This window comes from Rhipicephalus sanguineus, chromosome 1 (genome assembly GCF_013339695.2).
Source record: "Rhipicephalus sanguineus isolate Rsan-2018 chromosome 1, BIME_Rsan_1.4, whole genome shotgun sequence".
Taxonomy (NCBI): Eukaryota; Metazoa; Arthropoda; class Arachnida; order Ixodida; family Ixodidae; genus Rhipicephalus; species Rhipicephalus sanguineus.
The window spans coordinates 234,159,185-234,185,897 of record NC_051176.1 but is presented as its reverse complement, the minus strand read 5'-3'; the positions used below and the strand labels follow the sequence as shown (position 1 = coordinate 234,185,897).

Below are 26,713 nucleotides of genomic sequence, written 5' to 3'. Positions count from 1 at the left end.
GTATAGCGGTTACGGTGCTCGGCTGCTGACCCGAAGGTCGCGGATTCGATCCCGGCCGCGGCGGTCGCATTTCGATGGAGGCGAAATGGTAGAGGCCCGTGTACTTAGATTTAGGTGCACGTTAAAGAACACCAGACGGTCGAAATTTCCGGAGCCCTCCACTACGGCGTCTCTCATAATCATATCTTGGTTTTGGGACGTAAAACCCCAGATATTACATTATTAGTATAGTTCAGCAAGGGGATGGGACAGAGAAGTTAAGGGACACTAAAGAGGAAAGCAATTTTTCTAATATTAGTAAAGTACTCTTTTACGATACCAAAAACACCACGCTTGCTGTGAGAAGACGCTTAGTAAGCGAGAAAACGCGCAAAAACAAAGTGTGGGTGGCGACGCCACCTTGAAGTTTCCGCGCCATTCGTCGTGACGTCACATGTTTTGACGGCGCCTACTAGGGACTACGTAGTTCCTAATCGGTAAAAATGAAGTGCACTGTCCTCTGAGGGGGCCATAGACTTAACATACCAAGTTTTGGGTAAATTTGTTGAGCCAATGGCGCCAAAATACGATAACTACACTTTGAAATCCGTGACGTCACGCGGGGAGATTTCGGCGCTAAATTTAAAAAATGAAATTTTGAACTTGATTTTCTCATTTATTAATAAACCTATGGTGGCGAAATTAACGACATTAGAGTTCTCAGAGCACACCTTATCGATCAAGGCCGATTCATTGTTTCTCTTTAGTGTCCCTTTAAGGAGAGGACTGATGTAAGGGTGAGGAGGAGGGAAATGAGGGAGTGGGTGAAGCGAAACCTTGAATAGAATAACAAGGGGGTGGGGAAGGGAAGTGGGTGACGAGGAGTGATGTGAGGCTTAGAAGGAGGAAAAGGAAGGGAGAGGGTAAATCACTGCATATCCATGCAGTGATCCATGTATGGTATAGCAAGGGGCGGGAAAGGGAAGTGAGGATTGAGGAGAAGTGGATAGGGTGAAGCCTAGCGTAGCCATAGTATAATATAGCAAGGGGTGAGAAAGAGAGAATGGAGGACGGGAACGCCACCAGTTCCGCTGTATCCTCAGTCCATCCTCAGTCTTTGCACCACCAGTGCGTCGTAGCTGCCCGAATTTCTTTCCCCCATAAATATTGCATCTAAACGAATGGCACCACTGACAGCGAGGTGTGGCACTATTCAGTCTTGAAACAAGCTGACAACCCGCGGAAACGAAACTTCGGAGGCACTCTGCCGAATAGCGGGCAGAAATGCGTGGAGACGCGTTATTTTGGCGTCCACATGCTTTTAAGAATAGTCATAAAAACATTAAACTGGCGCGGCCACTGATAAAATTTCCTGGAATCCCCAGAAACGAAACCGCGCAGGGAGCGCTAAATAACAATATACTCGCGCCGCTGTCACGCGTTTACAAGAATTAAAATTAATAAATCCGTGTTTGTCATTTACTTGTAGAGGTTTTAAGATATGGCATTGCTCGCTGGCAGGGCATGTGATCCATGGTATTTAATCGTTTAACTGATGAAATGTCAAGTATACCGCGTGCGTCCAACTCTTATGAATTGCCGTGTGTATATGTTAATTAAAACTAACAGACAAAAACGCTATGAAAAGTATAGGGGACCTTATTTGCGGTAATTATGATGTAAATGTGAAGAAAGTAAAGTGGACGAATAGATAACTTGCCGCCGGCAGGGACCAAACCTGCGACCTTCGAATTTTTTTTTTCTCACATCGGACGCGAAAAAATTCGAAGGTCGCAGTTGGTTCCCAAATCATGAAAGGCAATCTGAAACGTGGAGGATAGCAAAGAAACTAGAGAAATAGTTGAGGACCACACAGGGTGCAGTGGAATGGAAAATGATCGGCGTAACATCGAGAGATCGGAAAACGGCAGAACGGGTCAGAGAATAAGCAGGGGTAGCCAATATTCTATAGTTGACCTTAAGCGTATAAGAAACTGACACGGGCTCGCCACGTTATGAACGGGACAGTAGAACAACCATGGTTGCTCTACCGTCCTATTCATAACGTGCTCTAACTGACCACTGCAGTGGTCGGTTAAGAGCAACGGAATGGATATCAAGCGATGGGAAATGCAGCCGCGGAAGGCAGCGAATTAGATGGAGCGACGAAATTCAAAAGTTAGCAGGGATAAAAGGGAACCAGCGCGCACGAGATAGTGTGAATTGGAGATCGTTGGGAGAGGTCCTTGCACTGCAGCGGGCATAGGTTGATAACGACGATGAATTTTCTGCCAAGAACAGATGAGTGACCCTCAAAGGCACAGAGAATATCTCGTCGTTGCCCAAGTCCACGGGTCGATTCCAAGACCTTCCTGCCTGATCAGCAAAACTGAAGACATGTTTTCTCCCAAATGCTGCTCGGGCATTGATCCTATACGTGTACGTTCGTACGTCGCGGCTAAAATCAATACGTTACTCCCTTAGCGATGTGAACGCTCGAAAAGGAAGAAACGAAGCAGTGCTGATGTCAACACCAAAAGCTGGTATTTTAATGTCCAGCTGCCACATGAAACTCGCTATTTTAAAACCTTCTTGAAATGCTTTAAATGTGCCGCTTGTGCAGGTTCATTTGTTTCCACATACTGAACATATTGATGTATTTGACGCACGCTAAAAGTAAAGAGAGCATGCGAATGACGTCTTTGCTACGATTTCGGCAACATCTGAGATGACTGTGCCGGCGGCACGGAGGGTTCATACGCTTCCTGAAGCGCAAGAAAAGGGGAGTCTCAATTGTGGGAAGAGGTCGGGCTATTTTTATCCCCGCATGTACTAAACTTAAAGGAGCGCCACCGTCAAATTTAAGCTAATTGGAGAATACTTTTTCTTCTTTAAGAAGCGGTACCTTATTTCTCGAATAGACTAAGGGAGGACATTACACATTCCGCGGCATGAAGCATTGTTCTTAAGCACCGCATTCTACGCGTTACGTCACAAACATATTATCCTCCCACACACATAGCACTGGCAGGGCAGCGGCGCCAGCCTTTGAATACCTGTGCACTAACAGTCCAAAATGGAGATGCTCAGTCTATGCGACGAAAAGTTATTGGTTTAAAGCGGTGCTCTGGGGGTTAGAACACTTGCAGGAGCTCCACTGGTTACGCAGGGTAGGATTGAAGTTCGCTTAGAAATGACGCAGGCATGGGGCGAGCAAAATGCACACTAAACATTTTTTACATCCTTAAGGGTGTAAATGACATTAGCACCCTTTTCCGCATTGTACGTACAATGCGGAAAAGGGTGTTACTTTACACTCTTAAGGGTGTAAAAATGTTTAGTGTGTGGACGCCTACTCCGCGGCTACGTTCCGTACAAGCAAGTGCGCGGCGCTTCGCAAAAACGAACGCTGTCGCAGCCTACAGTCAAAATCCTGCAGACAGTCTTAAAACTTTTCTTTGGCTTTCATCTGCGCAAAGGGATCCAAGTTTGCACCAGAGAGAGAGCGTTTAATGACAACAAGAGAGGTCCCAACAAGTACAGGGTAATTCAGCAAACTCCTGCGAAGACATTCACTATTCTTCACTGTCCACTGTCCTGTTGAGCAACTCGACAATCCTTGAGATTAGTCTAATTGATTAATTATTAATTAACAAATAGTATTCAACTAACACTTAAACTACCGATTCGGACGCAAAAGCTTTTTGCAGGTTTTAATGAAAAGCTTCAAATCAAGTTGTTTTTATGAGCATGAGTTCTTTTTTTTTTTTGTGCTCTATAGTAAGCGAGCGAGTATGTGTACAAATAGTAGGGGACTGCTTCGAACTAGTCAAGTAGTGGTGCTACACGCGAGGACCTATAGTCCCGTGGTACATTTCCAGATCCAACGCTCTTCTTGGAACTCGGAAAGGTCAAACCTACATCAGCTATCTTTATGACGAAATAAAGATTATTTCTGTGCTTCCAGATACGCTCTAAAGCATATGCACTGAATACTCTCAGTTTAACTTGATGCTAGAAGTGTTGATGGATTTATATTTGTTAGCCATGTTATTCTCGGCATAGGGAAAAGATATGATAAAAAGGACAGAGAATGCTAATGCTTAGTCGTTTCTTTTTTGCCAAAGTGCGTAGAACAAGTGAGGTGGAAAAAATCTGCATGTATAATTAGGGATAAAAGAAAGCATATGCCTGACCACCTGCACTCGAGGTAGTTAGCATGCGTCTCGAACCAAATCCTTGTTCGTCCTAGCCGAAGAACACGGTTCAAGCTGATGAGACCTTTAACCTCTATTAGATGCGAAGCATCTTATGGCGGAGTTCAATCCAGTGGTGGTGTGCGGCGTGACCACCCCTACTGCGCATGCGCGAACCGTCTCCGCACACCTCCTCTCCCACTTCCCCTCCCCTCTCTTCTTCCCCTCTCCCACTTTCGCCCTCTCCACTTCCCTATCTCCTCCCCTTCTCCACTTCCCCTCTGAAACGCGGGCTCGACATGCCGAAACGCTGCTTCGCATCGCCTCATGGTCCCCTTTAGCGGAGATGGTGTGATTTTTAAATATGGATCCCCTTATTTAATTCTATATACCAATGGATAAAGGTCGATAAGAATATAGAAACGCTCATTCACAGTCTGTGAGTAGGTATATCGCCTGGCCTACATAACACGGATCATACATCGCATTGGCCATAAAACCGTGATTGCGAATGTGACAACGCAGGTGATGCTGTAGAATACATTCCTTTAGAATTACGCGAATACTGAACCAAGGTCACACACCACTGCATCTGGCCTGCTCAAACAGTGACAAACAGTTACTCTTGAACAACGTAGGCTTGCTGCTCTCGAAGAGTTTTTTGGGGGTCACTCTTATTGCTTATAAATACCAGGCTACGGGTGCGCACGTACGTTAGCGCCCGGCGAAAATAACACTGTATGCATGCGAAATGTGTGCACTCATGACACGGCATGCATTTTTCTTTTATGAAACAAACGTTTTGAAGCGTTCTCGTTTTGTGTCGCTTTTTATCTCGTGACATTTCGTGCATGTTTAGTGCATCTGCAGTACTTGTGATATTCCAAGCCGTATTTCTCCGCTGCGATATTTTGTACTTCTGAAGATTTTTCATGATGATATTACGCATTGTTTTTTTTTTCTTTAACTTTTGAGATGATGCGTGATTTTTTTATATCTTTAATAGTTTCTCGCGCCGCAAACATCATCTTACTTATTCATGCAAAGAAAGAAGGAAACAAAGAAAGAGACTTGCTTGCTTCTTAAAGGGAAGAGAACAGATCTTGGTTTGACACTTTTGAGTCAGATATGTTGGCAGAATCTTTTCGCAGGGCATGCGCTTATTCATCAGCCTCAAATATGCACTCGTACTCATCGACATTCACTCATATACATACATCCATTAAATCGTGGGCAGTTGCGTTCATAAACACGTCGTCCGATCTCAAACTTATCGTCACTGACTTTAGCCTAAACTAGCGTTAACCGGCACTTCTGTTCCCATTCACATCAACTCAAACTCACAGGCACTCATGTTTGCTCACGCCCTTTATCGCTCACTACCGCTCTACATTTCACGCCTGTGAAATGAGTGGTACTCGCGAATGAGTAGGTAGACATGCGATTCTGACCGCCACTTAAGCACTCTGCTGACTGAAAAAAAGAAAAAAAAACAAAACAATGACAATGTCGAGACCCTTTTTAATCCGAACTCAGATGGTTAGTATCATAGAGAAAGCGATTAGAATAAGGATGAGAAAATTCCGAATCGGTGGTGCATGAGTAGGATCAAGCTTACCTAAAGGCAGATGCTGTTAGGATAAGAGGAGCCCGTACAGACCAGTTACCGCAAAGGCGTTGGTATGAAGTATCACAATGCAAGTAATAAACATGGAGCTGTCGGCGGAAAATATATAATGGGGGATTGCACAATGTTTTTAGATTTCAAACTGGCAACTCAGTGCATAGCGATTTCAGTAACCCGGAATAGACCTTTATGGAAACAATATTTAGATATTACAGGGATCGTACGACTACGCAGACGACAAATTTCTATGGGATATTCTAAAGCACGAAGACAGTTTGTACAGCTGTCGATGGAAGTATATATAGAAAAAGCTGAGTATAAATTGTATCGGAAGGCGAGAAATGCGCAGTACTACTGGAAATTTACCCACGACAGAAGTAAGGATGCCCACTGCGTCCTTTCACACATTTATGTTAAGGGCACAGAAAAAAGAATGGAAAACGTCACTTGTAGCCGTAATGGGCAAAAGGGGAAACAAAGGGTCACTGGGCGGACGTCATAGTGGCTAATCGAACTCGCCATGCATGTCATGTCCCATTGGATATCAATCACCCGCACCGTGGGAGCTTTTTGATAACCCACAAGCATGACAAAAAGCGCGGTGTCACAGTAAGGCAGGTACAGGATTGGCTCTCCCGTTTCCTCTACAAATGACCAGAAGACCCGAATTTCAGCCTGACGCATTATTGTGACACGCGATACGTATATACTGCAAACAGAGACAGCGACGCTGATGGCGCCGTACTCGCTTGAACACTTCGTCTGAACGCATTTGAGGCCCGAAGTCGCTGCCTATGGGCGAAAACATGCCGGAGAAAAATACTCGTATCACAGGCTGAGGCATGCATCTCCTGCGACAAAATTCCGAAAAATACCCATCACATTGCAATGGAATTCCACGGACATTCACCCAAAAACAAACGTGGACGGTGTCCATTTTTCAAAGGCTCTCGGTTTAAAAGCAGATGGAAGTTTTAACTAGTCAACGGTTTAGGTAAGCAAGAGATCCTGGGAGTACTGGCGAAAGAAGGAATAAAAAAGCAGGGAAGAGATTTAGAGAACCGGAGTCATTACAGGCGTAGGTAAGAACAGCACGTCGTAAACGTAGACGCTTGCATGAAGGCTTCCGAATAACAAACAAATAAACATATTTCGGTAAATAAGCATCGGACGAAAGTGTCTGTTTTTATATGAAGCCAAGGAAGTCATGGATGACACTACTTTTTTTTTTATTAAGCTGAACTGCAGGTATATTTTGGATAAAAGTTATATTATGCCGTATTTTTAAAATAAAGAAAATGAGAAATAACTATCTAATTAACTAAACCCCATGCACGAAAAAAAATTAGTAGTGGCTACTACAGTATACTGGGAACAATATGCACTAGGTGTGCTTCGTCGCATAAAGACGTTCCTCCTTTTTTTAAATCGTGCTGCGTGATAGCTGGGACGCCATATTATATATATATATATATATATATATATATATATATATATATATATATATATATATATATATATATATATATATACACTACCAGTCTCAGTAAGCGTATGCACATTCTTGACGCCGTAAGAAAGACGCTCGGAGGAGCTCACGCTGAACGGTTCGTCGTTCGCGATCTCCTCTAACCGCTCTCCGTCTTCCCTCTCTACTCTCTTTTTATCCCACCTTATCCCATCCCTTGTACACTACTGGTGAGGTGTCGTCCACTGAGAGACACAGTTGCGGGGTGCACTTTTCTCTTCATTTAATCTTATTTTATTTAAAAATTACCCCCCCCCCCCCCGCACACACACATGCCGTAAGATCGCATTTTACAGCTCCATGTGTTTCACGGTCAACAGTCATATGTCAGAAGTATTCGAAAGAAATATAGGACCGAGCTTCGTTACGCTGCGCTCACACGCAAAGTTCATCAATGTACGGTGACGGCCAGTAGAGCAGAATAATTGATAACCGAGGCGCTGCCAGATGGCGCGCGGGGCTACTCTTATAGAAGAAAAGAATATTTAATATAGACCTGTACTTTTTTTTTCACGGTGACACTTCATAACTGGGAACTATAGATATAGTATCGAGAGTGGAAACTTTATTCATGCGGATTTGAGAACGAATCGACATGGCTCAGTGCTCGCGGGGAAAGGGGGTTGTGAGGGGCGAGTGATTTAACGTGTAGCGGCAGCGAGTGGCAAGTGGCAGAATTAAGCCACCTAAGGCCTCATATGAGAGGCCGGCAATATACTTCTGAAATAATAATAATAATAATAATAATAATAATAATAATAATAATAATAATAATAATAATAATAATAATAATAATAATAATAATAATAATAATAATAATATCCTTCCTTCGAGACTTGGCAGCACTGTGACTTCTTACACTTTTGATAACAAAAATACAGAAAGAAATAAAGAAAGAGAGAGAGAGAGAAAGGAAGGCTTGTACGCGATATATGATTGTGTGATCTGCCGAAATAACCGCGTTGGTGATAGGTCAGCAGTCCATGGCGTCATTGTTGAACAAATGGCGCTACAGCTGCGTTGGAAAACACTGATCAAGCACGATACTTAAAAAAAAATAAACGAAAACCATATACCGACACAGCTTGACAACGCGATACAATTATTCAAAGCAGCCGCGGTATTGTACGAGTTGTCGAAGCAACAGGCGGCCCGCAGCAGTGGCCGCCTGGTGCTTCAAAACTGTACAGCTTCGAAAGGGAAGCTTGAGGAAGAAGAAAAAAGCAAGGCGCACACGCGGTCGGCGAAGCTTACCTCTCTAACTCAAGATGCCAAAAGTATGAAATTACCAGTTCCCGAATATGGTCATCTTTCATTCGGCTGGAATAATAAATGGTGTCCCACTCGAAGACTGGAAGTGGCTATTACAAAATTGCGATGCCGGATACCCCCACTTAATTTTTATTTATACAGGTCTGGTCTGGTGCCATCTCCTATGTGCTATTTTTGTCAGGAATCTGAAAACATTGATCATTTCTTGCTTACCTGCCGTCGATTCATTAGGCATAGAAAAAAGCATTTCGAAATTTTATTCAGAAACTTAAGAATTAATCTGAATTCTCAAAATATTCTTTCCCTTGGGGCGTCTTCTCTTGGCTTCAGCAACGGGAACGTCTGCTCAGCCCTATGCGAATTTCTCGGTGAGACACGAAGAATTCCCTGTTAACTTATTCCTTAACAAAATTTGATACTCCAGAATTCCTTTCATTCATTCGGTAATTGTTTCTCATATTGTGGTATTATTCTCCTCCTTATTCCATATCGACTAGTCATTCTTAAAATTTCGTTTATTCCTGCGGCAATTGATTTATTCCTCATTCTTTAAAAAATATTATTAAATTAACCGCCGGTTTCATGGCCGATCCCCCGTAGTGGGTAAGAGCCAACAAACGGGCACAAGCAAGCAAGCAAGCAAGCAAGCTTACCTCCAGTATGCAAAGAAGGCGCTGGGGGCGAGCTTCGAGGCCGAAAAAATGCGGCGGCGGCACGACGAACGCGCCCGCGCACGTCCTTCTTGGGCGCGCCGCATCGGAAGCACTGGGCGTCCACCAGGCCGACGAGTATACTCGGCTGCTTGCGCATGAGCCGCCGTCCGAGACGTTCGAAGAATTGGGCAACTGACTTCTATCTTCAAGCGCCCTGCAGACTGCAAGTGCCTTTCCGACGGCCGCTGAGCATTTTGCAATGCCTTACGCTTTCCGACTGCCGAGGATGTGCAAGAACCATCAGCGGAGCCCACCGCAACTCCGGCCTCGGCTGACACGGCGAGTTAATTCCGAAATCGGCAGTGTAGCAACGTCTGATAGCCACGCAGGAAACGGCGGCTCACTGCGCGGCAGCAGAGGGGAACTGGCTGCTAACGCAACGTCGGCATTCCATTTCGTTCGCCGTGAAATCGAATGCACAGGGGAGGCGAGCACGTCACTGCCAGGTACGATCACCGCCTTGCTATCACGTTTCCACGCTTTTCGCATGAGCTATAGAGAGAGGGAGACAGATGGAGGCCGTGGGGAAAGGGAAAGCAGGACGTTTAAAAAAAAAGGCGGGCAGCCAATCGTCAGCTGGTATTACGCGACTAACTATACGCGTAAACAAGAACAACCAGAGAGGGATATCTACGGCACAAAGGATGAGTTGGATTTTCTTTTCTCTCTATGCGAGAAACATGAAAGAAGCAGCGTACGGCTTCAGTTCTGTTGTTCTCCTGTATACCGAAGGCGCACCTCAGGAATTCTCGAATTCAGCAGGAGTCCGAAGTACGTCGCAGGAGAAAGAGTGGGAGCTTCGGCGCTCGCCACGGGCCCTGTCAATGCAGGGCATCGCTCGTGTGGAGACTGGAGCATACCTACATCATAAGGCTAGAAATCCAAGTACATCCCGCGTTGTATAGGCTCTAACCACTTGACCATCTCTGCGGTTTAACCATGTACCAGTGGGCACCAGTAAGCATAAGTAGCATAGCAGCTGCAAATGATGCTCGCTCGAATTCGTGCGCTCGCGCAGTAAGGTCGGTCGAGAATACCGGCCGATACATCTTACCGGATTTGAAAATGCGGCTCCTGTGAGCTTCCTAACCCCCTAGTAGATGACTTCTTTATAAAGCACACAGAGAGAGAGAGAGAGAGAGAGATACAGAAAAATTCAACATAATGGAGTACGAATCCACAAAGCCAGTCCATTCACATAAGCAATAACGGTTCCTGAGAATAGGCGGCGGCCAATGGTGATAGTAAACGAGGTGATATTGAAGGCGTCGTCAGTGACAAACAGTTCACAAAAAACTGCAAAGATTGGTGGACTTGGCCCTGTTGAGGTTTTTGTACTTCAATCTACCACAGCTGCCACCATCCTTTTTTTATATTTTTACCCCAAATGTTTCTACTTTGAGAGACGAGGGGCTCGGAAAAGGCTGGGCGCTACTGTGGCCTCTCACATGCTTCCGCGTCGAGTAAAGGCCCCATCCAGTCATTAGCACTGGCCGTGTTTCTTGCACTGTTTTGGCATATGGCAGAACATTTTAGAGGTAGACGAGCAACTGCCCGTCGCAGCGAGAGCCGAAGTGCGACACAACAGCTCCGAAGGGCCGAAGCATTGAAGCAAAAAAATATATTTTGTACCATTCACTGCCTGCTTTCTGTGAGCGCTGGGAATCGTGTAGTACCTCGCGAAGAGCTTTTCCAATAAGAAACGTTTCACGGCTACGGACACCTGATGCATTCATTATGGAGCCTTATTATGGTAGTTCAGTTCAGACTATACACTGGCCCTCCCGACATATATATGCACAAAACAGAGAAACAAATTATACTGGGCAAGTAGGACGGCAGACAAGGTCAACGGATTTCCACCGCAGTGCACGTTACTCACCCGATAAAGTCACACCGCCGGATTGCTGTACTGAACGAGGACAAGCGAGAGCGCATACAATCACCGCGAGGGGGCACCTGTGTCGCGGTTCTTGTTTGTTAGCCAAGTTCCAGGCGAACACAATGGGGGAAGTGCAAGCTGACAGAGACGCCGCCTGGTGCCGCGAAAGGGTGTCGTCCTACTTTTGACACCACAATACACGCACACGTCAGCGCTTCGTCCTCGAGCAAGCCCGCGTGAAGCTACGTCCGCCACGAAGTCACCGGTACGCAGAACGGAAGTTAAGGCGTGCGCATCTCTCACCGAACCATTTATCAACAGCTCCTGCTTGCTTGCAAGAGAGCTTCGGCAGGTACACAAGACAAATGATCCGTAAGCACTAATACGAACAAACGAAAAGGACCTATGTGTATACGTGGGAGTAGCGGGGCAAGTGATCCACCCGAACTCTCCCGGGGAGGGCCCCGCCTTCGCGTTGACGGACTGACAGCTTCCGATTCCAGAAAAAGCGAGCATTTGTGATTGTTGAATGAAAGAAAAAGGATAATAAATAATAATAATATCGGGGGTTTAACGTCCCAAAACCACGATATGATTATGAGAGACGCCGTAGTGGAGGGCTCCAGAAATTTCGACCACTTGGGGTTCTTTAACGTGCACCTAAATCTAAGTACACGGGCCTCAAACACTTTAGCCTCCATCAAAAATGTAGCCGCCGCGGCCGGAATTCGATCCCGCGACTTTTAGGGTCAGCAGTCGAGCGCCATAACCACTAGACCACCGTGGCGGGGCGAAAGGAAAAGGAAAATGATTATGATGGCCGTACCACCGACAACTGACAGTGGCCAGCAAAGGCGCTGTTGTATCGACGTTAGCAGAAATTAGTCGGGAAATTTGCAACAAGGCAACATTAGTGCACATCAGCAAGCTGGCGGAATAGCCTATTCTGCCTGTAGAATTAAACGTGCGTGGTCATAATTTTCATGCACAACCGGACTAGAGAGGGGAGACAGCCACGCGCGAGAGAGCGTGCACCCGTCTCCCCTCTGGTCCACTGTGGTAGTAGTAGTAGTAGTAGTAGTAGTAGTTGTAGTAGTAGTAGTAGTAGTAGTAGTAGTAGTAGTAGTAGTAGTAGTAGTAGTAGTAGTAGTAGTAATTTAATATTTGTAATTTCTGGGGCTTTACGCGCCAAACTACGATAGGATTATGAGGCACACCGTAGTGAGGGCTCCTGAAATTTCGATTACCTGGAGTTCTTTAACGTCCGCCTAAATATAAGTACACAAGCCTGTGACATTTCGCCTCCATAGAAATACGACCGCCCATGCACCCACCCAGGAAAGACGCATATTTCTGCAACTCACGAGGAGCGCGGCGCAGCGTCGTTGGGAAAATGAGAATGAAAGAAGAGAGCGGAAATGAGAGGCCGCCTTCTCGAGAAATGCGTACCCTCAACACCGACCGCCAGGCCGGGATGCCTCTCTACCCATTAGAAAAAAAAAATGACTGTGGTTATAGGTGACTAGGTGATAATTAACTGTGTGACCTAGTTATTACGAGCGAAATGTATGTTTGGCTTGGTTTTGCAAAGGCTATGCACACAGGTGGCGGCTGCAGTAGCTTCGATCTGGCTTTTTGCTGATCTGGCTTATCTTTGCTCCAGTGTTTCAGCAGGCAACTCTGCCTTTATTGAGATTTCGCAGCCTGCTGTCTAGTTATATCTACTTACCCGCCGCGGTGGTCTAGCGTTTATGGTGCTTGACTGTTGACCCGAAGGTCGTGCGATCGAATCCCGGCCGCGGCGGCCGCATTTCGATGGAGGCAAAATGCTAGAGGCCCGTGTGCTTAGATTTAGGCGCACGCTAAAGAACCCCAGCTGGTCGAAATGTCCGGAGCCCTCCATTACGGCGTCTCTCATAATCACATCGTTGTTTGGGACGTAAAATTCCAACAATTATTATTAGCTATATCTACCGCATGATTTAATTCAGCCTGTCACTTGCGCTGAAGACGCAAAGACGGCCCAACCGGCGCGCCTTCCATGGCGAGGCAGCGACCAAGCGCCGGCAAAGCTGCCATTAAACCTTCGCCTAGTCACGTGGCTCAGAGCGATGCTCGGAGCGTGACTAGGGGAAAGTCACTTGGCTCGGAGCGAGGCTCAGAACGAGCTGTGCTCGCTCGGAGCCTCGCCGCTGCGGCGCATCTACGCAGCGAATCCGGCCGAAGGCGCCTTGCGTTACGCTTGCGCTCCGGCGGCTCAAGGTCACTGAGACGCGATGAATGGCCTTGCGAGACATGGAGTAGTAGATCTTCCACTCCGATTCGATTCCCGGTGCTCGGCGACACCGGGAATCGAACCCGGTACCTCCCATATTAGAGGCGACCACGCGATACTGCCGCAGTGTGATCCGCTGTGGCGCTACGGACGCGTTTTAAAGCACAGCTTCCACGTGAAGTGGAAGCCTGCGCCATTGGCGACACTATCGTCGAGACAGATTACCTTGAGTTCCTCACAATGGTGCAGAGCTCAAACCGGCCGCGTTCACTTATCGAGATAGCGTGTAAATGTTACGCTTTCTCTTTCGTTCCAAACAAGGTTGAAACATGTTTGCCGACGATATGCGTTCCAACGGTGGGAGGAGAAGAGCACACGGAGACAGCCGTGTTTCCCTCGGCGATGCGGAAAAATAATGTAAATAAATGCTTTCTTCTTCTCTACCTCAATCTGATAAGCCTACGTACACCACAAGAGAGACGACTGAGCTCCCCTGTCGCATCAATGCCATTCCCTTTTCTAGTTCATTACCGCCGTTTATACGAATTAGATGCGACGCTCCACTTGCCTCATTCATGTAAACGCCCCTTCAGATGTACAGAGTGCAGGTGAGGGTTTCTGGAGTATTGCGGCACTTTTTTGAAGTGCCGTCGATCTAGAGAGATATGTGCAGGTGTCGAGAGCGTTCTTTCGTAATAACAAAACCACATTTATTCCTCCTATTCTAGTTCTCACATGCTACCACTGGATTCAATTAATTAGACTCACTGAGCTCAGTAACCGGCGCCCTACCCCCCTCGAACACACATGTACGCATATAGGAAGAGAAGTGTGTGTGCGTGTTTGTGTGTATGGGGGGGGGGGGTATGGAAAGTCTATGCGCTTATATGTTAAGAAAAAAAGTGATGCGATTCAGCTCCGTTCTGGCCCAATATCTTCGGAGAAAAGACTGACGTGTTCATTCTTACCATACAATGGTCAGAGAGAAAAAAATTAACAAGATTATGGCGAAAATGACGACGACACGACAGTCACCCGCCGAGCGTCAGTTTCCCGCAAACGAATCCCACTTAATGGCCCCAAAATGCATTCACGCTCACCAGCGAGGCACACGACAAAAAATATAGCGTTCCCTACAAATACCTTGACGGGGAAGACGCTATACAGACCTCCGCAATGTACAGACGGGAGTCGTTCCAAATATATTGAGGCTATGCAAAATATATCCGAAGTTCTACCGTGGGCTTGTCCGTGGTGCGGCGGTTTGCCAACATTATGCGACATGTCATAGGGCTGTGACCGAAAACCAGATAGTTTTAAAAATGCGGGCAATTTGCACTAAGTCGTGCATAGCTTGACACAGCAAAGCTAGGGCCAGTCGCCGCTCGTACTCCCCGTCAACCGACACGTCTACCTTCGAGATGCGCGGCTTCCTCCTGGGGAGTACGCACTTTCTTAGGACGCCCCATGACTCTCTGGACACGATCGGGCGCAGCCAGTCTATACACTATAGAGGCTGTGCGCGATGTCTACGTCGGTGGGCGTGGCTCAGCTACTACGCATGCGCGGCTTGGCCAGGTGGCGCGGTATCTGGTCGCTAGACGACGCGACGCTTGTTTCCTCTTTATTTCTATCTTTTTTCTCTCTATTTCTTTCTCTCTCTTTCGTTGACCTCTCCCTATTTTTCTTTCTGCATTTCTTTCTCTCTATATCTCTATTTCTCATTCTTTCTGTGCTACGCTTTACTCTCTCCCCTCCTCCTTTCCCTCCTCCTCACCATCACATCTCTCCTCCTCACGCTCACTTCCCTTTCCCACCCCCTTGCTGCACTATACTGTACACGGCTATGCCATGCTCTGCTAGTGTGCTTGGATAGCAGGGTGGTTAGGAAGCTCGCCTTCGGATCGAGAGTACGCGGGTTCGGATCCCGCCTCGTGAAGCGCTTTTTTCAGAAGAGGACTTTTCTTTCTTTATATCTTTCTCTCTGTTTCTCTCTCTCTCTCTCTCTCTCTGTGTACTCGTTCTCTCACCCATCAGGGTTATTACAGGCCACGCCGAAGTGGGATTTGCCCACATTCTGGGGCACATACCCGTTCATGATGATGATAGTTTTCGAGCACGACCACACATTTTACGCCGCGCTAGAGCAGCTTCGCCGTTAAAACATTTTTAGGTAACAACATCGTAAATAGTTCGGAGCAGTGGGATGCACAACTCGCCAGCAAGCCAGTGGAGCCCTGGACTTGTGGGCGCTACCCAGCAAGCTCCTAACCTCCCCCTCCCCCTTTTTTTTCTTTTACCCTTTCCCTTGAAATGAAGCTTTGTTTTTCTTCGATACGCTGACGATGCTTTTTTTTATTTACTGAAGTACATAAGCTTAATACGCGGTTCTTTACTCATGTTGCGATGGGCTGTCGCAGAAGCGCCGGGCCAACTCCACAGACCGACACGAACCACTAGCCGAAGGCACTCGCGACATTCGGGAGCAGATGAGGTCGAGTATCTTGAGACACGGGGATTTTGAGCCGCGGTCACATTGTGAACGAAGTCGCGCATGACGAAAATTGCAGCTTTTACACTGCTTCTACGCAAAATAACCACTGTATTTACGTATTCACGAAGAAAAGTAAATTTTCTTGATGTGATGGACACTTGTTTATTATTTTCTGGACACTTTCGATAACTCGGAATTCGGTTAATTCCGGGATTTCTTCCGGTCCCCTGAAATCCGAATTAACGAGCTTTTACTGTACAGTCAATATATAGTGTACGCCTGTACATATTTTATACCACGTGTCCAATTAAAGTAGCGCGAGTAAAAATATGCAATAGCAGCCAATTTCCGTACCAAAAATTTGACGTGCTGGCACTGTTTCTCGATTACTTGAGCGAATAATTTTCACAAAGTTTAAGGGCAGATTCTGGCCAGAGCCTGATGGAAAAAGACGAACGAATGTGCGAGACGCTGTTGTTCTCTCTTTCTATTTTCTCTCCGTCCGTTTCTTTTGAATAGAACATCAACGAAAACGATTGTCTGTTCGTTTGATTCAGGTGGTTGTCAATATATCGGGCGTCTCAACGAAGATTTTAAGTAATGTTTAAAAATAGCCATTTTAAAACCAAATGGGAGTTCCATCGGAAGCATGCCGTCAGGTTGGCCATGTGGTGACAAGTGAGGCGCCGAATAACCAAGAGTTGTTAATTATACAAACTATTAGGCTCAGCGGGCTCATCGTAATTTTGAAATTGAAGCGAGCTCTCTTTAACAGCCATATCAGCTTTTCGATCTCGAGAAACGCGATTACTAGTGGAACGGTTGCGACCGCATTACTGTTCTCAAAGCGCGCGAAAGTGAAACTGGTGAGCTGAAAGCGCGCTCGCGCCGTGCCCCTCGATGTGACGTCGCTATTTACGTCACCGAGCGGCAGGTAACCCATGGGCAACCAGCTACGTCGCTCACGTTGCTGATGACGGCCGCGCGGTGCTAATAGCGCGCTGATTCATCGAGAGGCACCGAACTCATCTCTGCGCTTATGCGGCAAGTGCCTAGAATGTTCCAACGAAATTAAACTTCGCTGCGTTTGATTCTCCCGAAGCGTTTCCGTGTTGACTATTACTTATCAAACTCGACACTGACGCAGCTAATTTCGCATTCAGAGACGTGCGTTTCGACAAAAGGTCAATCCCCCATTTCATTCACACTGCCTAGTGCGTGTAATGCATATCGTTCACAGATTGGGCGACGCTGATAACAGCATCGATCACGACTGGCGAAAACAACGACTGACGTTGTTTCCTTTTCTCTAACGCTAGCTGCAGTGCGTAGTCGTCAGCTGGCTTCATAGTCTGTTTCCTGATAAGAGGCGTGTGCTATTGGGTCATGCGACCTATATCGTGTACAATAACAACTGTATCGAGCAGATTCCAGCAGGTCGGAGGGCCTTCACGGATAATCGTCGCACGTCGTACACCGTGTCGAACCACGACAGTGTCCTGCTTCATGGCGGAAGTGCGCGCCTAGTGCGTCGGTTTCAGGAGACGGACAAGTAGGAGAAAAATGTACCTACAAAATATTGAAAGAAGGATTCAGAGCCAGAATCGAGTACGAGGCCTGTCCAATATCACCGCCGTCTCACTGCGACCAGGACATTGTATAGCATTGCCTCACGAGGAATTCGTACCAGTGTTCGCGCTAAAATGAACGAGACACTGAGAAATTTTAAATAGAGCGGACGCAAGCAGATTAGCGTCGTCGATCCACCGCGCATGTTCAGAAACCAAACAATGCTTGAGCTCCTCTTGCGACTTAGATGTCCTACTTTTAAACGTGTTCTTATGATGAACTAGCCTTATGCAAAGAAAAACCAAGTGAAGTAGTGACAACGCGAAAAAAAAAAAGTGGCTTTCCCGTAATCTAGAGTAGAAGTAGGTATGAAATGCCTACAGGCAAAGCAGATTGGTTAGAGGTGATACCAGCCACAATCTTAAAATGCTATAGTGCATGTTCGCAAGGGCACACCGCACCCCATCACACCACACCACACCACACCACCCCACGCCACCTACACTGTCCATATAGACGCCATTTCTGGCAATAAATTGTGTGGAATAAATCTTGGGCTTGGAAGTGACAAATAAAACTTCAGGGTATACTAGAAGTTACAGCGCCAGTGATATTGTGAGCAAACATTAAAAAGAACAAGAAAGCAATATTTTCCCCCTTGTTTGGGCAGTAACTAGCGTATGTAATGCGATCCTGCACGAAGGATTGGGAGCTAGAAACTGCGCTTTTTTTTTGTCTTCTTGCTGCCCGGATGTTCTCGTTGTGAGTGCATGCGTGCAAGTTTCGCCTGTTTGTTTTTCCGCGAATAACTCGTAGTCTGCTATTGTGACATATAGTGCAGTAGGACGGACGCCAACTGTGTCTTCGTATATGTATGCGTGTCCTTTGTACAGTGGTTAATAATATCTGGGGTTTAACGTCCCAAAACCACGATTTGATTATGAGGGACGCCGTAGTGGAGGGCTCCGGAAATTTCGACCACCTGGGGTTCTTTAACGTGCACCTAAATCTAAGTACACGGGCCTCAGACATTTTCGCCTCCACCGAAAATGCAGCCGCCGCGGCCGCTTTGTACAGTGGTTGTTACCTCATACGGTTACGGTCACTTGAACCGTTGTTCACGCTACCGTAACCGAATAAAATTCGCTGAGCTTGTTCTCGCAACGACGTTCGGATGATCTCGTCGAATGCCCGGAAGGTCTCGTTTGAGTGCCCGGATAACGGCTCTGGCTTTTGGCTCAAGCTCCTTTGAATGTCGCCGAAAACGGAAGCGAAAAGCATTGCATGCTTTAAAAAAAAGTAAGAATGGTGAGACTGCAAATGTACCGGCTCTACAAGACCGACTGTTGATTCACCGATAGTGTTCTATCGCGCGGAATAGTGAGGATGAGGACACTGCGCGGATGGTGCATTAGCTACCGCTCAGTCACACTTTCGCACTTTAGGCGAACCTGCAAGTCATTATGTCCTAAGCAGATGAAAATAAGAAATAATAACGACGGAATACATAAACGCACTGAGATGTCCTAGATCTACGCAAAGGTTGAAGTGTAACAGAGGACAACGCAGTACTGCAGGTTCGAAGCGAAAGGTGAACCGAGGAATTTGACCAGAATTTAGCGTTCTTTTTTTTCTTTTCCTTTTTTTTTGTTTACTTCCCAAGACTACACGCGTAGTTTCCAAGCATGCAGGTAGCATATGAGATAAAAAGTAACGGTATACAGTATCAAGCGAGATAGCGCGTGGTGACCCCATCTCATGTACGAATTTACATAATTTGAAAAGTTTATTACTCCACGGAAACACAATTTTTTCTTTTTTTTTTTTCAGAGCACTCTGTTAAGTCGGGAAAGACCCAGTTCACCACGAAAAAGAAAGACAGAGAAAGCACTCACTGCGTCTGCATAAAAAAAAGCTCCTTTAATTGCCAGAGGTCGTCCCAGTTAGGTCCCGAAAATAAATCGAGAACTACATGGGCCCACCACACGTGCTCGGTTAGCGATGCAAACAACAAATTCTTACCGAATCGCATTAAAAAAGTTCTTGCTTCTCGCCTTGAGACAGTCGACCACATCGACGAATGGGATTGCCGCTCTACTGTTACATCCACCGCGTCTGACGCCCCTTCAGACGTGCATGCTAACGATATAATAACGATGCTTATGGGGAGATACTGTTCGGCAGTAGCCGTCAAGCCAGTGGAACAGCGGCAACCAAATGATAAAACATTATATAGTATGCTGAACATTCGGGCCACGCAACACCCTACAAGCGATGAAAGATTTTCCTGTTCTTATATATATATATATATATATATATATATATATATATATATATATATATATATATATAATATATATATATATATATATATATATAATATATATATATATATATATATATATATATATATTCTTTCCGTTAGCTACAGTCTCACTACCAGAAAATGGCGGAGAGGCGCCGAGCTGAAACGGCAAACCTGCAGGAAAGAAAGACAGGGGTTCAAACGTCTACGCAAAATATTCAATTCGGCAAAAAAACAAAAATAAAACAAGAAAAACTTACTGGTCCATAATTCTCAAATAAACTCTCCACCATTTGAAGCGCCGCCGTCTAAACAGGCACCGAACAAACTAGTCCTTAGTTTATTTGTACACGTATCTCTGGAAAGGGAAGTCATAGGGGGAGTGGGGTAATCTGTAGAGGTAACGAGAATTGCTTTTTTTTTAAATATAATTTGCCCGTTCCTTCCGATGTTCCTAAACTTTGAGCACTTTCATAGCACACTCCCTGAAACGCGGTAATCTTGTCCCGTGGCTTCAATTATTGTTCCAAAACTATGCTTCAAATTGCCCCTCCTGCCAAAATAATGGTCATCAATGCTTCCGACGTATTCCTCTCGCGTAACTAGACTATCAACTGCCTTGTGCAGCCTCAGACAGCCCTCCACCCCCCCCCCCCTTCAGACATCCCGCCCTTCGATACAGGCAACATCGCAGCGGCTTTGGCCGTTTTCGGTTTAGTTATAAAAAAAATAAATGTCACTGAAATGAAGCGTGACCAAACAAAGTTCACGTTTAGCGCGCTATAACAGATAATTCGCTATATCAGAGTTTTATTACAAAGAGGTTCTGCTGTACAAGAAGATGTATACCTAGCAGGCCTGTAGCCAGGGATTTCTTTCGGAGGGGGGGGGGGGTCACTTACTGAAAACCTTGGTGATTTGAGAAAAACACCCCCTCCATCAAAATTTCGGCCGGGGGGGGGGGGGGGGGGGCTAGGGCCTTTCTCCTGGCTACGGGCCTGATACCTAGGTCAATTACTAACAGGGGACCATATATACTGTGCGCGTACGGCAGCCATTACTAAATCATGACAACCTGCCGCTATCCCTAAAGTGAGAAGTGTGCACTCATTGCATACTGCCAGTTCTAACATGGGGCTGAAAAGCGGAGGATAACAAGGAAACTAGAGAAAAAGTTGAGGACCATGCAGCGTGCGATGGAACGTAAAATTATAGGAGTAACATTAATAGATATACGAGGACGGCAGAATGGGTCAGGGAATAACAAAGAGGGGTAGCAGATATCCTGGTTGACATCAAGCGACAGAAATGGACCTAGGCCGGCCACGTGATTCGAAGGACAGGCAACCGATGGTCAGTTACAGCAACGGAGTACACGCAAAGGGATGGGAAACGCAGCCAAGGACGGCAGCGAGTCATATAGAGTGACGAAATTAAAACGTTCGCAGGGATAAAATGGAATCAGCTCGCACTTGGGAGAGGCCTTCGTGCTGCAGTGGACATAAAATAGGCTGATAATGATACTGATATGTATATATATGGTTGTTTTTTTAAACCAGTACAGACGTTATGAAAAATGAAATATGCAATAACTGGATAAGGGTACCCTTCTCTCCGCAGATAAACCGTATACGTTGAGGTGGAATCGCTTTGCCGCTACTACAGTTACATTGTGAGGGTTGATTAACAAAAACTTGTTAATTAACTTAGAATTATAAACTTGAAGGCAGTTGCTTGCATGGGAAAGTTGGAGCACGTCAGAATTTGCGACATCTCCATTCTTTTTTTTAATCGGAAAAACAAAAACCGCACGTAATTTGAGATACTCATCATCCAGTTTAAAGGCATGGATACAGTCAATATAGGAACCGAGCGCGCCAGGAGTGTATACAGAAAAGGCGGCCGCTCTGTTGCGTCTGACGGAAACTCCCCTCGACGAAGTGACGAAATGTGAAGTAAAGCGCGTCACAACACTATTTTGCCAGGGAAAAGGGCAAGTCGTCTTGCACACACAAGTATACCGCTTATTCCTTGCGTCTAATGTGTGGAGCTTATCTGTCTCTTTCGCTCTGTCATCGTTCGCACTATGTGCAAGAAGAATCGCAGCGACAGATACCCCCGAGTTTCACTGCTGCTCGCAGTGAAGGTGGAAATGCCGTTTTCTTGCGCACAGCGCGAAAAAACAGTTAACACTAGGCATTTCATGCAAATGTAGGCGATCCGCTGGCGCACGAGAGACGACTTGCCGCTTTCCCCGAAAATACAATGCCGCGACGCAGCTTCATTCAAATTTCGTTATCGCCACGCGTGGAATTTAAGTCTGACGTAACAGAGCGACCGCCTTTTATGCGTTCCCGGAGCGCTGAGGGCTTCGAATTTCGATCATGAATATCTCAAATTACGTGCGATTTTTGGATGTCTCTCTAAAAAATAGGTATGCCATAAATTGTGACGCCCTACAACTTTTCCTTTGAACAACTACCCTCAAGTGGATAATTAAAAAAATACTTAATAAGTTTTCGTTAATTAGTATTCGCCATTTATCTTTAGCAGGACCAAAGCGTTTCCGCCTTCACGTAGAGTTCATCTGCGAAGATGATAGCCAGGTGCTTTGCCTGTCGTAGCATTCTTATAAAAGAATCTGTTTTTGATTCAAAGACACCCCGTACATACACATGGCGTTTCAGCGATTGTGTTAAACCGAAACAAAAACGCAAAAATAGACGACGCGCGGTGTAGTAACGTACGCTTCGTCTATCCTCCTTCTGTAGTAGCGTTTGTCCAGTCTTTTAACGCGAAAGCGTTTCTTGGCTAGGTTGGCGGAAGCGCGCACCCAAAAGCCGTCCGCAAAAACAGTCTCCGGAAAGCACGTGACCTCTCCCAGCCACCGGAATTGAAGCCCAGCTGGCGTCGCTTCACTAAGCCGCAGTGACCACCTGTAGCCGCTGCGTAGGAGAGGGGAATCCCCACATGGAAATACGTAATCGGTGCACTGCGTAAGTGCGATGACGTTTGCAACACGTGGCCACTGACGTAGCATCAACAAAGGGAGCGCGCCCTTTTCCTCCGTATCAGTTGGCCTCCAACACAACTGCGCAAGAGCACACCCTCCGTAGAACCACCTAGCCAAAAGAAACGCTTTCGTGCTCTCATCTCGTAAGAATATGCTTAGGGACCCTTTACCCATGTTTTTTTTCGCTATTTGTTAAGATTCAACATTTTATTACCTACTCGCCCAAATAAGTGCTCTCCCTGCTATCGTGCTATCATATCAAAATATAAAAATCACTGCAAACGACTAACAATACGTGAATGTTATTCAGAGTTTTGCCGAGAAACCGCTGCTAATTCAAATGAGATAATTCAAAAGTAACTTGCTAGGTTTTTAATTGCATAACTGTCAAGATGCAAATTAGAAGGTTGTGGGGAATAGTAAAAGACTAAATATGGGATGTTTCTAGCAAAAACATATCTTATGCGACGGTTTCAAACGAAAGCTGTGCAGGGTGTTTCTTTTTTTAGACAATACAGATACAAAGAAATTATGTCAATCAGGCACCAGTCGTCTTCGCAGACGAAGCCTGCGTCGAGGCGGAAATACTCTGCTGCTGCCAAAGTTACATTGAAATAATAATACATTCACAAAAACTTGTTAATTAACATTAAATCTCCAACTTAAGGGCAGTTGTTTACGTGAAAATGTTGTAGGGCGTCAAAATATACGGCATACCCACCCCCCCCCCCTTTTTTAGAAATCCAGGAAATCACAAGTAACTTGAAATATTCATCATCGAATCGCAGGGTCCCGAGCCAGGCAATATCGAAACAAAGGCGACTGCTCTGTTACGTCAGGCCAGAACTTTCCCTGACAAAGCGACGAATTTAGAACGAACGCTCGTCCCAGAAGTATGTAGTTGTAGAAAGCGGCAAGTCGCCTCACTTGAACCAGCTTATCTGTGTTTTCCACTTTTTCGTTCACTGTACAGCGTAAGACTCAAGAACAGCCACTAAGGCGATTCCTTCTTGCAGACAGCGCGACAGGCAAAAGAGTGGTCTGCGCCTGTATAGGTATATGCTTTAAGAAAGGACAAGCACCGCACATCGCACGCAAAAAATAAGCGGCCCACTTATGTATTTCAGACGTCTTAGCGTTTTTTTCCTGATCAGATTCTGCTGCGACGCGCCTTCACTCAAATTTCGTCACTTATTCGTCACGGGAATTACAGAGCGACCACCTTTTGCGCGCCAGGCGCGCTTGGTTCCCATATCGCGTGGTTCAGGGCCTTGATAATCGACGATGAATATCTCAAATTACGTGCGATTTTTTCATTCTTAACCTTTTGGGATGCTTTGAACACATATGTGTACACAACTTCTTTTTGCTAGATGTTTCGACTAGTGGCTAAGAAAGGTCAAGATACATTGAGGTTTGGACAAATTGAACTTCCTGCGCAATAAATGTGCCTTCATTTAACGTAATTTTGGACTGTACTGTTGCATGTGATCACTTTGCTGCAGGCACTACCATGTCAGACGAGTCGTTCGACTTGCCGCTTTCCGCAAGCCACGTCGAAAGTATCACTTTTCTTTACTCGAAATGGACATAAACGAAAACAAAATTGCACGATATTTCTAGCGTGAGATTTGATTCTATTTGTGCAAGAGCAGGACATGAATGACTTCAGAATAAATAGATATTTAATTGCAATTTAATTAAGATGAATTACTGCAAAACACATAAACAAACGTATTATCACATTAGTGTTGTTGCAAATAATATAGAGTGCCTTGGAATAATGTGCAAGTTTGACGCATTTACAGACAGTTCTTCATAGGTCGCGTCTGAAAGGGTTAAAAAATTGGGCATGTCATAAATTGTGATTCCTTGAACAGGATTTTTAAACAGCTGCCCTCAAGTTGATAATTAAGAAAGGTAATTGACGAAATTTCGTTAATTAATCCCTTTAGCAGCGGCAAGCTAATTTCGTCTCGACGTAGAGTTTGTGTGCGAAGACGACAGGACCGACAAAAGGAAGACTATATAGCGCCATCTTACTGCTATCAGCAGGGATTGAGAAAGATAGATAAATACTTCAGTTAGAAATCACAAGCGCCCGACGAGCGACGAAGAATCCTTACATGCGACTCGGAGAAAACTGTACGAGCTCGAATCCACTTATAGTGAGCGGTATTAGCAAACCGCTACAGCTGCTTTTATACCATACGCCAGTCCTGTACACCGTCTAGCAAGCCCTACTTTTTTCCAGCAAAATCTTTTGTTCCAAACGACACATCAGTGTCGGCACTTTAGCTACCCACATCGGAATTTCGTGTCCAGTGTCGCAGACATTCGAAGGAGGCTGCCTTCGTTCTCCGTTTGTCTCTCTCTGAATTCTCTATGGCCACCGTTGTACAATGAGCGTTTCAACACAAGTCACTCCGAGTCGCTCTGAACGAAACAGCTGCTTCTTGTCATGCTTCTCCTATTCGGGAAATAATAATAAGAAGAGAGCTCGCGCGTCGGCTAAAGTTGCGAAATACCGTGCAGCCGGCGGTTAACTATATACGCATATTGTCACGTCCGCCCTTTCCACAGACAGCCTGTATACCTCCCGTCATCCAGGGCTATAGGCAAAGATACTATGAAATTGTTTTGCGATAAAAGATACTAGGGTAACAAGTATTTGAGATACGGATACAAGATACTACCGCAATTATTGTATCGGATGCGATACTTTCCAATTGTATCGTAAGATACTTCGATACATTGGAAAGTTTGTTATTATAGATCGATATAATGCAGCAGCAAACGCCTATCCACAAAAATGGTTGCTTGAAGAAAATTTCTTGACTGCAGCCAACTTTGTTTAAATTCAATGAAACGTCTGTTAGTATCTAAAAAGTTGTGTCTTTCATGCACAAAGTATATTATCTAGTTTCCTTCCGAAACGACGTATTGGGGTTGCTTTGGTTGCTTAGCCTGACAGCTCTTCATAGGCTGCGCTGTCAGCGCTTTTTGATTGTCGTTTCTGTAATTGATGGGAGTCGCTGCTCTGCTTGCCGACCAGCTATAGCGGGTTGCCATCTTATTACAAGAACGTCATTAAGAAGCCACCGCACGACGGCGCAAATACGCCTGTGGAGTTTTACCTTGTCTGTAAACGTATAACCGTTTACGCAATACCGGACACGTGTACAGCAGCAACAACGCTGGCAGCGACATTTTTTTTTTTGTGACGCATCGAGTCACAAGAAAGGACGGACGTAAAACCGCAATGTCTTTTCATATTCTACTTATCTGCTGGCGTAAAGAGTTCGCTAGCGACATATTCACTAACGTGCAGTCTTTCCAAGAATTTTCTCACAATGAGAGAACCTGCAGCCCAGAAATGGCCGCAGGACACCGCCGCTATTCACAGTCGCTTATAGCTCCGATTGCCTGGTGATTTCTAACAGTGAAAAAATTTAGGGAGATCTAAAAAAAAGAAAACAAATATATCTAAGTAAAACAGAAAGGAGGTTCCGTATGAAACAATCACAGCGAATAAGTATAGAAACATGATACTGGCGGCACCACTAATAGCCGTGACAATTAAGCATGAAATATCCAGTGCCTCTGGAAAATAATTTTCATTATTATATTGCAAACTCAATTTCGCAGTTTTACTAATATTGCAGGCGGGCCCAGATTATTTTATATTTGTCCTGAACATCGCCTTGACATAACATTAAAATGAAGTGGAATGTAAATGTGAAAATAATAGGAATGACGCGCACTATAAAAAAGTAAGAATAAATTATTTGAGAGCACGTTAAAAAAGAAAAATAGACGGGAAAAAGCTATACAGAGACCTAGGTAATGTATGGGATGAA

The 26,713-nt window shown here is 45.5% G+C and overlaps 1 protein-coding gene across 3 annotated transcripts in view; it reads right to left on the bottom strand.

Annotated features, from left to right (window-relative positions):
* LOC119374771 (uncharacterized) overlaps positions 1-26,713 on the bottom strand; it is an 89,260-nt gene that overhangs the window by 26,789 nt on the left and 35,758 nt on the right. For 2 of the 3 annotated variants that reach the window (XM_049420309.1, XM_049420307.1), the window contains exon 2: positions 19,976-20,014. The gene's annotated coding sequence lies outside the window, so the exon portion shown is untranslated. Of the gene's footprint in view, positions 1-19,975; positions 20,015-20,100; positions 20,199-26,713 lie in introns of all 3 variants that reach the window. The other variant, XM_049420311.1, reaches the window with a different exon arrangement.